We start from the raw sequence: 13,723 nt of genomic DNA on the forward strand, positions 1-13,723 counted from the left end.
TCCTCTTTGTTTTCACACACACACACGACTCATCCACTGTCCTTCCTTTTTTACCACAAAAGACAGCAAGAGAAAATATACAAAAATAATTGACTAAAATCCAGGCCCATTCCTTATACAGAGCCACTACTTGTTTTCCTTGTATCCTTGTAATACCACATTCTCAGCTTTTTATATATGCTGAGGAAGCCCATTGCTTTTATTGTCATAAAAGAATACTGCATGGTATTACCTTCTCAACCTATTATGGCTGAGGATCCCTAACTTCCCAGTCCTTATACGCCAAGGCTCCCTTTCCTCTCAGTCTTTATATGCTTAGGGTGTCCGGTCAAATGGTCGAAAATAAAAGATCGAATGACCATTTGATCGAAAGTCAAATGGTCGGAAAAAAAATGGTTGAATTTTTTTCATTTATTTATTTATATTTTTTTTAGTTTTGTTTGGTAAAACAAAAAAATATAGAAAAAGGGGGGTTGGGGGCAACCCCCCCATAAAAAAAAAATAAAAAAAAAAAATCAACCATTTTTTCGACCATTTGACTCTCGATCAAATGGCATTCGATCATTTGGTTTTCGACCAAATGACCTGCAACCTATGCTTAGGCTCCCTTTTTCAATTATAAAAGTAGAAAAACAGAAATATGCGACAATTTCAATACATAACCCACCTCCTATCCAATCTATACCTTAACACGTCACCTGAAATCCTATGCAATCTATACCCTAACACATCACCAAAGGTCCTATTCAAGCTATACCATAACACATCACCAAAAGTCCTATTCAATCTATTGACCTTGTATTTCATCCATACATACCAACATACTGCCATACATACGTGTCCCCTTGTTATTATCTCTTACAAGAGTATACTCACATGTGTTCACTCGGGGTTCCTCAGTTACGAAGTCCCACTACAGGCCTGTCTTTCTTTCTGGAGCCACGCCCTGCTTCAGTGAGCAGAGAGGATTTCTTTTAAAATGGATCCTACTAAAACCACTCTGAATACACATGTTTTCTGATTTGGGGGACCGGTCTCTGTAGATGGGCGTGACTCCTTCTTGGTGACTAGGACGGGGTCTTTGCAAAGTATGGGGGAAAACTGAGATCACATCAGGAATGTCACCACTTGTAAGGGTGTCCCTAATTACGCTCAGACCAGAAATAATAAACCCCTCTAGAGATATAAGGCCAAAAGTATATCTTGTAAGGATAACAAGTTTAATCTTACAAAAATGAGGATGGTAGCAAAGGACTCTACTGCCTAAACAGTCTTCTCCTGTCCCTCATCCGTTCCTTTCTCCTGCCACAGTGGTCCGAGGCAGGAGTTTATATAGTCCAGTCTTGCTGTAGTAGCGTCACTGGATACGGGCTATGGCCTCATCCCAATCCATCCTTCTTCCCAAACCATCCTTCTTCCATACAAGGGATGCTCCAAAGCTTTCCTTTCTTCATTGTCAGCGATTTCTTTCAGAAAATGCTGCTCTACATTTTGCTAGCTTATGCAAGAATCCGCTGTAGCTCATGCTTTCCTTCGTTTTGCTACCTATGAATATTTAAAGTATTAAAACATTTCCCAGTCATTCTCCCCATATTTCACTCATTCTACTCATGTTTATCCGAGGCCTGTAGTTTCCCCCCCACCCTTAATACTCATATGTCCCATTTCTGCATTTTGTGCACCAAGCAGGTAAATCCCCTATTCTTAGACTGCATGGACCCTTGACGGACAGTAAACAGCTGCTGAGTCACTGTGGTATAGTGAGCGGGGTGTAGCGGGGGACACCCCCGCAGCACACCTGCAGAAAAGAAAAAAGAAAGAAAGAACGGGGGCTGCGGGGGTGTCCCCCTCAACACCCTGCTCACTATATTGTGCGGTATAGTGAGTGGGGTGTTGCGCGGGACACCCCTGCAGCACACCTGCGGGGAAAAAAAAAAACAGGGGCTGCGGGGGTGTCCCCCGCAACCCACGCTCACTATACTTAAGAAACTTAACAGTATAGTGAGCAGGGGTTGCGGGAGAAACCCATGCAGCCCCATGTAAAAGAAAAAAAATCAAAGGACCCTGCAGCGCCAGTTCTTGATCACGGAAGTGAAAGGGAACTGGCGCCGCAGGGACCCAGCATGGGGAGAAGGTAAGTGGGGTTTGTTTATGTTGGGGGTGTAGGTGGGAGTATGTGGGGGGGCGTCATGGGTGTGTTGTGGGTGGGGGTGTGGGTACGTACGTATGTTCACATGAGAAAGATGCAAACATTTGGTAGTTCACACCTTTCTCATGCGAACATTCCGGCCGCGGTAAATTCAACTGCCGTCGGATCACGTGGATTAGTTTCCTCATATTTAGTGAGGAATCAAGATAAATGCCCAGGATCTTAACTCAGGTACAGGTTTTGATGGAGGAGCCAGCAGTGGCAAACTCGGCATATCTGGGATTCAGCTTCAAAAGGCGCTTTGTGGTACCTACGAGCATGAGCTCAGTTTTGTTCCCATTAAGTGCTAGGGAGTTATTAATCATCTATTCTTTTATTTTAGAAGGTCCATCTCATAGTCACCGGTTAGTTTAATCAATACCTGAGTGTCATCAGCGTAATTTGCATAATCTACGTCGACACTATCAAGGAGTTGGAAAAAGGACAAGCTTGAAAATGGTAGGGGAGGGGCAAGCACATATAAGAAGTTTGGGGAGATTTGAAAACATTGGACCCAACTTGGGCAGATCTAGGGCCCAAAAAGGAGGGCAGCCAATGCAAAGCACTACTGGAGCAGTTACCAATGACCCTCAGAATCTCCGGCAGCAACGAGTGATCACAAGCTCGAACGTTCCAGAGAGGACCAGGCACATCAGCAGAGAAACCTGACCAGAGTCTACAGTATGGCATAAATTAGCCTTCAAGCCTAACAGGGCCGTCTCAGTGCCATGAAGGACCCCAAAGCCGGATTGAAAGGAACCCAATATGTGATTGTCTTCAATGTGTTGTTGAATCTGGGTATATGCAACCCTGTCCAGAATTTCTAACAGAAAAGTCACATTATTAATCGGGTGATAGTTGCCTACGGAAGATCGATCAAGTGGAGCCTTTTTGATCACAGGGGAGATGCAAACATTTTACAGCGAGGCCGAAACAGTAGAGATGGCGAAAGAGGAGTTAACCAATCGTGTAACAAAGGGAACCAGGCAGTCAAATGATTCTTTGATTTTGGCGGGAGGACAAATATCATTGGGACAAGATGAAGGCTTAAGATGTGAAACAACATTGGAAAGATCAGACCCTGTTATCTCCTTAAAGTTAAAAACAGGAGTAATGGAGGCAGAAGTGTATTTGTGTGCATATATTCGTGCCTTGAAACACCTGTGTACAGGCGCGTTATAAATGCCATATCATATCATATCATGCAGGGCTGGGTATAGGAGACGGAACTGGTTTTGGTACTAATAGACATGGAGGGGGAGGAACGCAACATCGCAATCTTATTACGATGAGAATTACGTTTATCACTAAGGCTCTGTTGAATATCCGAGCACCATTGGTCACTCCTAACAATGGAAGGTAAAGATTGTCCTTCCCTTCGAACTCCCTAAGGATGGTAAAGAGTTCACTTTGGGAGGAATTATCCGTTGTAATGCAATCTTTGTAAAAATCCCATTTAGCAGCTACAATAGGAAAAAATAAAACTGTCTCGAAGTGTCATGCATGGAACTTGGAAGCTCTAAAATCGTATGGAAGCCCGAGAAAATGGCTGGGTAGGTAGTGTTCCCTTCTTTCGCCACATATTGGGAGAACTAGATTCTGTCATGAAAATAAAACAGGACATCTTTCATAGTCCACCTCCTATCCTGCAATAAAGGATACTCAGGGGCGGCGCCAGGCATGGGCTTGGGAGGGCTAAAGTCCCCCAGTTTGACGCAGCAGGCAACACTCTGCTGTTACGCCCAGCCTAGGCTCAGACCTAGAACCGGTCACATTTCTCACCCCGGTGAGCAGTGTATTTATTTAAGCAAATACACTGCTTGCCGAGGTGAGAAAATAGGCATTGAAGTAAAGGTAGAGGCAGAGGACAAAAGCCTGCCATCATTAGACCCCCGCCAAATGTTGCAGCTAAAGGCTTAACTGCTGGCTCAGCTTCTACATGGCCCATGGCTTCAATAATTACCACTTACAAATGAAAGTGTATTTGTGTGCATGCAGGTATGTATGAATGTATGTGTGCATGCATGCGAGGAGGTGTGTAAGTGGGTGTATGTTTGTATGCTTCGAGGTGTCTGCAAGTGCACACCTATGAATGAATGCAATGTGAATGGTGTACATGAGTGTGACTGTGCGTGTTAATGAGAGAACAGTCTAAATGTTATAGGCCCTCCTGTGAATGACAGATCAGCTGTGTGGATGAGTGACTGGTGGGTGAATGTGTCTGCATGTGTCTTTATCTCAGTGTGTATGCATGCTGGGGCCTGGGGAGGGGCATTGAAGTATGAACATATTTTTGACAAGAGCATGGGATATTCTACTGCATTTGTTGGGCAAAGCAAAGCCAACTTGAGTGTTTTTATGTGATGGTGGGGTTGGAGTGAGGGTGGGGGCAATACTACAGTGGGGCTGGCCTGGCTGGGTCTTACTGTGCCATGCAATGTTGTACTCGCATTAAGGGCAAAGCTAACATGAGTGTTCTTACATGGGGAGGGCATGTTTCCTTATTTTGACTTGGCTTTTTATTTTACTGGTGTTAAGGTCAAAGGCATTATAAATATTCTTCCATGTTAATGTTAAAGGACATTTATACTGCACACTATCTCCACCGAAGTGGTCCTCTGGCGGATCTGAAAAATTAAGAGGGTAGGGGAGGGTTAGTAGGATGTAGCGGGATAAAGGTAGAGCCAGATTTGTGATGTCCTGTTGGCAGCTTCAGTTCGGTTAACACTGTTCGCTGAGCATCGGTGCGGTTTACGGATCGGTAGGCTCCCATGTGCTGTTGTGCGAGACTATGTGTGGTATGTTTTGTTGTAGCAGTGTAGTGAAGTGCATGCAGTTTTCTGTGCAAGAAAGTGGTTGTGTTTGTTTAGGGGCGAAGTGGTGTAAGCAGAGAGCTGAGGTTTTTAGCAGCTGAGTTACTGGGGTTACCTCATTGTTTCAGACATCTGTTTTAGGTGTCTCTGCCCTTGCTGTCTGCTTCTGTGCGAGGCATTGGCATGTCTCTGTGACTGTCTAGTGATCTGTAGGCGGGAATGTGGTGAGGGCCTTCCCCGCCCTAGGTTGAGATCACTAAGGTTGTGAGTAGCTTTTTGGCTGTCAGTGGGGTCTGCCTACCATTGCCTTTCTGAGCTCCTAGGGCGCTGCCCCCTCCCTCCGAATCCTAAGCGCTCCCTGTCCTTTTGGGTGCTAGTTAATGATTAGTGCTCATTCATCTCCAGCTATGGTCCCTGACCCTTGTGCTTTGCCTAGCGTAAAGATTTGGCTTGGGAGAGCTACTGCTTGACATGCGTTTGTTTGTGGCACGTTCTATTTCCATTGGTGTCTGTTAGTTTATTCTGCTTGGTTCTGAAGCGAAGAGCCAGGTTTTGAGTAGTTTTCTGAATTTTAGGTGGTCCTTTGTATTGCGTATTTCCTTCGGATGGGTGTTCTAGGTTATTTCTGCCAGGTGGGAGAATGAGGATCCCCCAAGTTTTTTTTTTGTGTATTGTTTTGGTTCCAGGTGGGTGTTGTTGCTTGATCTGAGTGTTCTTGTCGGTTGGTAGATGGTTGTTTTCTTTTGTGGGAATTCTGCTTCTTGGCCATGGATTGATCTGTGCATTATGCACATCATTTTGAACGTGATTCGTTGTTTAATTGGCAGCCAGTGTTGCGTTGTTAGCGCTGCAGTGATCTGGTCCCTTCGTGATAGTTTAAGGAGGAGTCTAGCTGCTGCCTTTTGGATACGTTGCAGTTTCTTCAGCAGGTGTTCCGTCATTCCGAGGTAGAGGCTGTTTGCGTAGTCAATTCTTGACATGATGAGGGCGATGATTGTCAGTGTTTTATGAGTGAAGGACAGGAATGGTAGGATTATTTTTATCGAGTGTGGGAGGAAGAAGCATTTCTTGATTATTGCGTTTACTTGTGGTTCTAATGTTAGCGCGTTGTCCATTAGGACTCCAAGCTTTTTGACTATTTTTGATGGTGTTAGTGATGGTCCTAGTTCTGTGGGCCATGGGTCATATTTACATAAAATGTATCACCCAACCGAAGTTTGCACTCATTTAATGAGCTTTATTTATTTATTGCATTTATTGACAGCACCCAAATCCATAAGTATCACATCTCTGGTACAACTTGGTGGGCAGGGAAAACACAGTACACTACAGAGTAAGAGAGCGGTAACAATGTGCAAAAGCAACCTTATAGTGCAAGGTTCATAGAGGAGGGTAGAGATCAGGGAGGTCACGTTGAAGTATGAAAGGTTGAGTTGGCCTTACCTGGATTTTAATCTGCGAATCACCCTCCAATTACAACAGCATGTGATCAGCCCGCTGAGCTAAATTAACGGCTAGCCAGCAAGAGCATGTTTTCTTACTGTGGCATTGCAGTTTAGTACCGGTGTTGAGGCCAAAGGCAACATAGGGATTCTTACATTAGGGTGGGGGCATTCATGCACCCTGCAAGGCAATTTCTTTTACTGTGGCATGACATTTTTTACAGCAATTAGGGAGCAAATACAACATGATGAGAGTTCTTATATGGGAAGTGGGGGATTTGTGTTGCCAGCAAGGATATGTTTTCATACTGTGGAATGGCTTTTTTTCACTGACTTTAAGGCAACGCCAAAAGTAGTAAGTTCTTACATGGGGATACTGGCATGTATTGGCAGAGCAGCATAAACATGCTTTGTTATAGTATCGTTACTGGCATTATGGACAAAGCAAACATGAGCATTTTGCTATGTGGGAATAGTGGTATATATAGGTGCAGCAGAATGGACATGTTTGAGCACAATCAATATGAAAATGCTTTTTTACACTTGCAGAATACTGGCATATTGTGGGCAAAGGCATTATGAAAAAGTGTTTGAAAATGCTCCTCTGCATTGTTGGTGGCTTGGCATCTGGCTTTTTATGTTTTACCCTGCAAAACCGATTGTAAACTGTGTAGCTTTTTATCTAATTTATCACAGAAAGTGTACTGGAAAATGCACTATTTCAACCTATTATTTAAAAACTTTTCTCAAGGGTACCACACCCCCTTGAATGGTTCGCTCTTCCTCACCACTCTCTGTCACTCCTGTGCATTTGGCTGGGGGCAGAACTAGTGCCCGTCCTTCTGCTGGCTCTTCTTAGTGTGTGTCCTACTACATTAGCTCCAGGCCGTACTTGTTACACACTCTGGCTCCGCCTCTAGTGAGTTGGAGTGAAAGGTGCACCTATTGAGCCAAAGGAAAGCGTAATATCTACTCAGCCTCCGGGGCTTGGGGTGGGGGCTGTAGGATGGAGGGGTTAATCGGTAGTGCAATATGTTTAATGTCCCTTCTCACCAACTGCCATGTTCCACAACTTTTATGAAAACCTCTACAGATCATATTTGAAATGTGAACGGGACACTATAAAGTCTTTTTTCGACTCCTTAGAACTTTCTTGTCTAACTGTTAACCAGGCAGCTAGTCTTGAATGTAACATAGAATAAGAAGATGTTTGTTTGGCTGTCTCCTTGTGGACAAGTCGACTACCTGTGGAATTCTACAGGATTTTGCCTGACAGCGCCTTGCAGCTGCTATCTGATGTACATAACACATCTTTTGATACTGGATTCCCATCAGATACTATGCAGCATGCCTTGATAACTGTGTTAAAAAAGAAAGATAGATACCCTACAAGATGTGCAAATTATGGGCTGCTCAGTTTGATTAATACAGATTGCAAGATTTTGGCCAAAACATTAGCTAGAAGATTGGAACCAGTGATACCTTTGTTAGTTCATTGAAATCAGGTGGCTGACAATATGAGATGTTTGCTACTGACAATTGAACATGGACATAAACCGGTGCGCGCTGCTGCTGGAGTCTCTTTAGATGCTGAGAAGGCGTTTGACCGTATTGAGTGGGCCTTCCTGTTTACTTGTTTAGAGAAGATGAAATTTGGTCAAGACTTCAAGCGATGGGTACGACTTCTGTACCAACGGTCTTATTTCAGAACAATTTTTGCTTAACAGGGGTACCAGACAAGGGTGCCCACTTTCCCCACTATTATTCATCTTGACAATGGAACCGCTGGCTGTGCTGCTGCGATCTGATGACAGTCTCCGCGCAATAATAGAGGAGGATCATGAGAACAAAATCTGGATTTTTACGCATATGACCTACTACTGGATTTACGATATCCTGAACTTGGCATCCCACATCTGATGCAAGACATTCAACAGTTTTCAGCTGTGTCAGGTTACAAGGTGAATTGGGATAAGTCTGAGATCCTCCCAATCAATAACATGTGTATGCGATATAGCTGCAATCAATTCCAATGTACTTGGTGTCCGGAAAGAATCAAGTATTTGGGTATTTGGATAGGAACGGAGGTGGTGAAATTACCAAAGATGATCTTTGATGCGATTTTTGCCAAAACTTCAATAAGTCTTGGATAGATGGGGACTGTTGAGACTATGTTTTCATGGGGGAAAATCAATTGTATTAAAATGAACTTGACGCCGTGTGTAAATTACCTCTTTTTGATGCTTCCCATCAAGGTGCCAAAGCATTTTTTCAAAGAGATTGACAGGATTATGCAGAAATTCATATGGGATGGCAAACCGCCGAGACTCGCATTATGGAAAATGCAGCTTCCTCAAAAACATGGAGGTATGAATCTACCTAACTATCCTGAATATCATCTGGCGTTTATGGTTAGACATTTGTGCACGGTTATCGACACTGATGAAGATCAAACAGTTGAAATAATAAGGGAAAGTAATGCATTATCACAACTGGCTTCAAAGGCTTTACTGACGACAGTGACAAAACATTCCAAATGGCAAAATCTGTGGACTGATTTTATGAAGGAATGCTGGTGCAACATATCCAATCGTGTAGGAAGCAATCCATATTTGTTTCCGGATGCATCGATCTGGCTCAATCCAGCATTGAAATCGCAAAGGAAAGTACTGTCTTGAAAAGGGGAAAATCTTCCTCTGGACCAGCCCTTGAGAGCAGAAATTACCCAAATCAGCCCAAAATACAGGTTCTATTGTGCCGAGAAGTGAACTCATGCTAGTGACAAATGACACCTTCAAAATGTTTACCATTTATTAGAAAAAGCATAAACAGTAAAATTTAGCAGCACTTTGGGATTCAAGTTAGAGAAGATTACAAAACACAAAACTTAGAGAAATACAAAATATAGAGAAACATAGAACTTAGAGAAACATAGAGAAACACAGTCTTACGCCCCTTCAATCAGCACTGGGAGACCCTGGCCCTCATAAGCTAGCTGTTGCCAGCCCCGCTCAGACGACAGAGCTGCAGGGTGCCGACAGAGCATCAGGTTCCGGACACTCGATCTTGCTCGAACCAAGTCCACGGATCGATCTCCCACCTGATCCATGTGGGCATGCATTTTTGTAATCTCATGCTGTCAGTCCATGACGCACAGTTCCAGAACCTTCTCTGTGCAAAATATAGGCTTGCTCATGGAAAAACCCAACTCTCTCTGAGATGCTCCCTGCTCGCTCCTACCCCTCCCTTCGAGCCCTCTCTGCGAAAGCACTGGAATGTCCTTATCAGCGTGTGGGCAAGGCCGTACCAGGCCTTCTCAGGGAAACAGGATTTGTTTACGAAGCCATGCAGGGCTACAGTTAGAAAGGCAGAATATTCTAAGAGAAGCCAAGATGAATTAACCCCATGTGAGCAAGCTCTAAAAGGCATGCACTCATAGCTTAGTGTCCATAGCGCTTAAGATTGGCTATCTAAGTGCTATATAGGTACCATAATGCTCCAAACACTCCAATAATGTCTCTATTAGCTACAGAACTGGGGTCTCCGCCATGCGTGTCTATCTACAATGCATAATGTGACCTACCACCCCTACTAAGCCTGCATATTCCTTGTAGCTAACTACTGCATAATGGAGGTGCTACAACAGACTAATGTCAGCATTTAGCACACACTTTGAATAAACTATTGGCTTTCAGCGGCTAATGCTGTCATCTAAAGCCCTGATTGGCAAATTGTCACTTTTGTGTATCACGACAAGTACTATTCTGGCCGTCGTGGTTTCTAGCGGGAGTCAAGTACATTAAGGATCTGATTGAAGGGGATGAATGGATCCCATTTGCGCAGTTATGTCACACTTTGATATGAGTGAATGCACTTACGCAAAATACAGAAAATTGAAGAACATGATCACCGCAAATATGGACCCTTGACAGTGGCGACTCAGAGTACAGCTTGGTCAGCTTCGGAAACTTGCAAACGTGTGATTCACCCAGCTGCCACTATGTACAGAATCCTGAAAACATGTTGTAAGGGAGATCCAGAGGTTGTGAATGTTTGGGCTGAAGAACTGGGTTAGGTGATTGATCAGGGTTGCTGGCAAAGGTGCTGTGGTAATATGCGACTGATGAGCATGGACTGGGGCCTAAGAGCATCGCAAACCAAACTCCTTTTTAGAACTAATTGACGCTGGTGTACATGTTCAATAGGCACATTCTGGAAAACAAATTGTGTTGGACGTGCAAGCAAGCAAGGGGTACTCTCAGTCATCTGATCTGGTTCTGTCCTAAAACTAAATCATTCTGCTTAGTCTTATGTTGTATAGTTCCAATGACTGCATCTCTTTTGGTGCTTGAGGATGTATCTCTGTTGGAGGCGGAGACGTTTTATAGGAGGGAAAAAGGGGCACTTGCCCAGGGCCCCGACCTTCGAGAGGGGGGCACAAAGCTGCCTTTTCTGAAGAAGTAAGATTCCCTTGTTCACCAGTCCTAAACATCACATGTCAGGATATTTTATGGGGTGTTTACAGGGTAAAATCGTGGAAGCAAGGGGGAGACGGACAAGCCGTTATCGTCCTTAACCGTTAACTGGATACAATATGATAGCACAAGCCAACGGTTCAGTAGGAAAGCGGTTATCCAAAATTACAGTATTTACTAATCCTACATAGACACACAGTCTAAAAACTGGAAGGCAACCAAGCTAGCCCTGGGGAAGGACACCCTGACCCTATAGGGGGTGCCTCGGCCTGAATGTATGACACTTTGTTCAATTAGGTATATGCCACTACTGTAGAAGGTTAGGGACAGCTCTCTTCTCCATCGCTTTTAGGTAGGCATTGCACCACACGCCTCCTAGGGCGAGGCACCCCCGATAAGCTGAGGGTCTAAACCCATTGCCTTTCTGTTTTCACAAGTACATTCTGCCTTGATCAATTCATCATGTATTGCTTTCTGTGTTCACTGTAGTATACATAGTTTGTGTGTTCCTTATGGCACAACTCTGTAGCATTCTTCCCTTCCTGTGGGAATTATGTTGATCATGCGTAATAGGCAACAGTGACATGCATATTGATAAATTGAGTGCCACAATGGTTCAGAAGTTAGCTTAGTGTATCAAGCACCCATTGCAGAGATATGTGTTCATATTCAAAATTAGAATATCACATTCCACCAAGGCTGGCTGAGCCTTTCCTATGTCTCAAGTTTATAAACCTGCCTGCGTATGAACTTGGTTATGCAGAACAACATCTGCTATTATCAGCAATGTACCTGCACCAGATAGGGGTTGCTATAAAAACTAACACATCATCCGTATGGTGAAGGTCTAGAAATTGGTTTGTTCAGATGGGGTGTTGTAAAACCTAGGCAATCGCCTCCAACAATGGCATAAACTGTTAGTCCAAGAGAGGAATAAGTATCTGTTAAGATGGATTTCTGAACTCTGACCTGGAGGGGCAGTGGTTCAGAAGGCCAGCCAAGTTTCTTGGAACAAGGTAACCTCTGGACAAGCCAGACCAATCAGGGTAGCTACGGCAGGTGGTCAAGACTAAATCTCAGGAGGGGTGAGGGAGACTGAAGGACCTCAATGAGCACACAAAGCAAGGACACTTACAAATTACTCCAGACAGGTGTTATATCAAAAGTATAGACACGGGGGCGTGGCCTGGAGCGCCAACGATGTGGCTGCTCCTCTGAGGCCCGCCGTGCGAAGCCCGCCGCTTCTGGGCCCCTAATGCGGCCCCGCGCCTCGATACCGGAGCCCAGCTGATCCCAAGGACGTCGGAGGACCTGGGGCCCATGCAGGCCGAAGCGGAGATCGTGACGCCGGACGGGGACGAAGTTATCCACCCCGGATCCCCGAGCCGTCCTCAGCGACGACTCCCCAAGATGGCGGCCGTGCTCGTCTCTCGGCCCGGGAGGGCGGGGAGAGCTTCCTGAGGCCGCATCCGGACGCGGCTTAGCTCTTCGGGCGCCCGGGGCGCGGCGGAGCGACGTTGGCCCCCCCCGGACTTCTCCTCCGGTGGCCTCCCCTTGCGCAGCTCCGCCGCCCGCACCACCGCTCCAGGCCTGCACACGACGGCCTGACGAAGAACGGCACGGACGGTGCCCATCAGGTAGGGGTTGCTGGGGGTGTGGATCCGGGTGGGGGGCTGGTCCCCCGCCCCTCCGAGGCCGCACAGGAGGGGCCCTCCGGACGTGCCATCTCCACCCCCCCCCCCTCCCCAGCGGGCTCCTGCCTCCACTTCTCGCTGCCCAAGACCCAGAGATCCAGACCCCCTACGCCGCACTCCTGGGGCGCCCCGGCCCATACATCATCTGGGGCCTCCGCTCGGGCCCGGGACCTGGGGGTCCCCTCCTACTACCATCCCCTCCAGGGGATCCAAGCCTGGGTCCACGGAGGAGGGGGGGTCCTAGCCAGGCCACGCTGAGGGACCCACAGCTGCAGGCCCCGAGGAAGGCCTGACCAACGCCGCCCACCTGGAGCCCCGGGCCTAGCCGCACTTTCAGCCCGGGCTACCCCTGACTCCGGAGGGGTAGCCCCCTTTAGCTCCAGAAGCGACCCGACTGCATATTTCCTGGGGCGCCCCGGCCCACTGCATTACCCGCTCTGTTCTCTCTGGCCCAGTCCCAAGTGGGCACACGTCAATCTACCTGCCCACCGGAACCTTCGCCCCACACATCTGCCTACCATCAAGATTTGGAGAGCTTACCCCCCTGTCTGAAGCTACTGTGCACCGTCCAAGCTTGGAACCAGCATTCCCCCCCCGCAATCAAGAGCCTTGACACCCATCCACAGGGTGGACCTTCCAAACCATCTCCCCACCCACGATCTCGCCAACATGTCGAGACAGTCGAAGGCTATTAAAAACGTGGATATTGCTACCATGCTCACCGCTCCTGACAAGGGAAAGAAACCGGACTCAGTTGCCCCCACCCCAATGATCTCCCAGGAGGAGGGTGACACCCCAGCTACCAGAGGTGACCTACTGGCGTTTATGGCAGACATCAAAGCCGAATTTCGGTCCTGCATGTCGGAACTCACCTCCAAATTGGAACAAACGGACCACAGGGTGACCGAAGTGGAGCAGAGACTGAGTGAGATCGAGGATCGCTCCCAAGATCAAACGGCTGCCATGGGGGATATTCAGCAAACAGTAAGAGCCCTCCAAGACAGGTGCGAAATCCTCGAATACAAACAAGAGGACCTGGAAAACAGAGCTCGTCGGAATAACCTCCGAATCCGGGGAGTTCCGTCCTCAGTCCCCGATCAAAATCTTGCAG

This window comes from Ambystoma mexicanum, chromosome 3q (genome assembly GCF_040938575.1).
Source record: "Ambystoma mexicanum isolate Mex_15411 chromosome 3q, UKY_AmexF1_1, whole genome shotgun sequence".
Classification (NCBI taxonomy): domain Eukaryota; kingdom Metazoa; phylum Chordata; class Amphibia; order Caudata; family Ambystomatidae; genus Ambystoma; species Ambystoma mexicanum.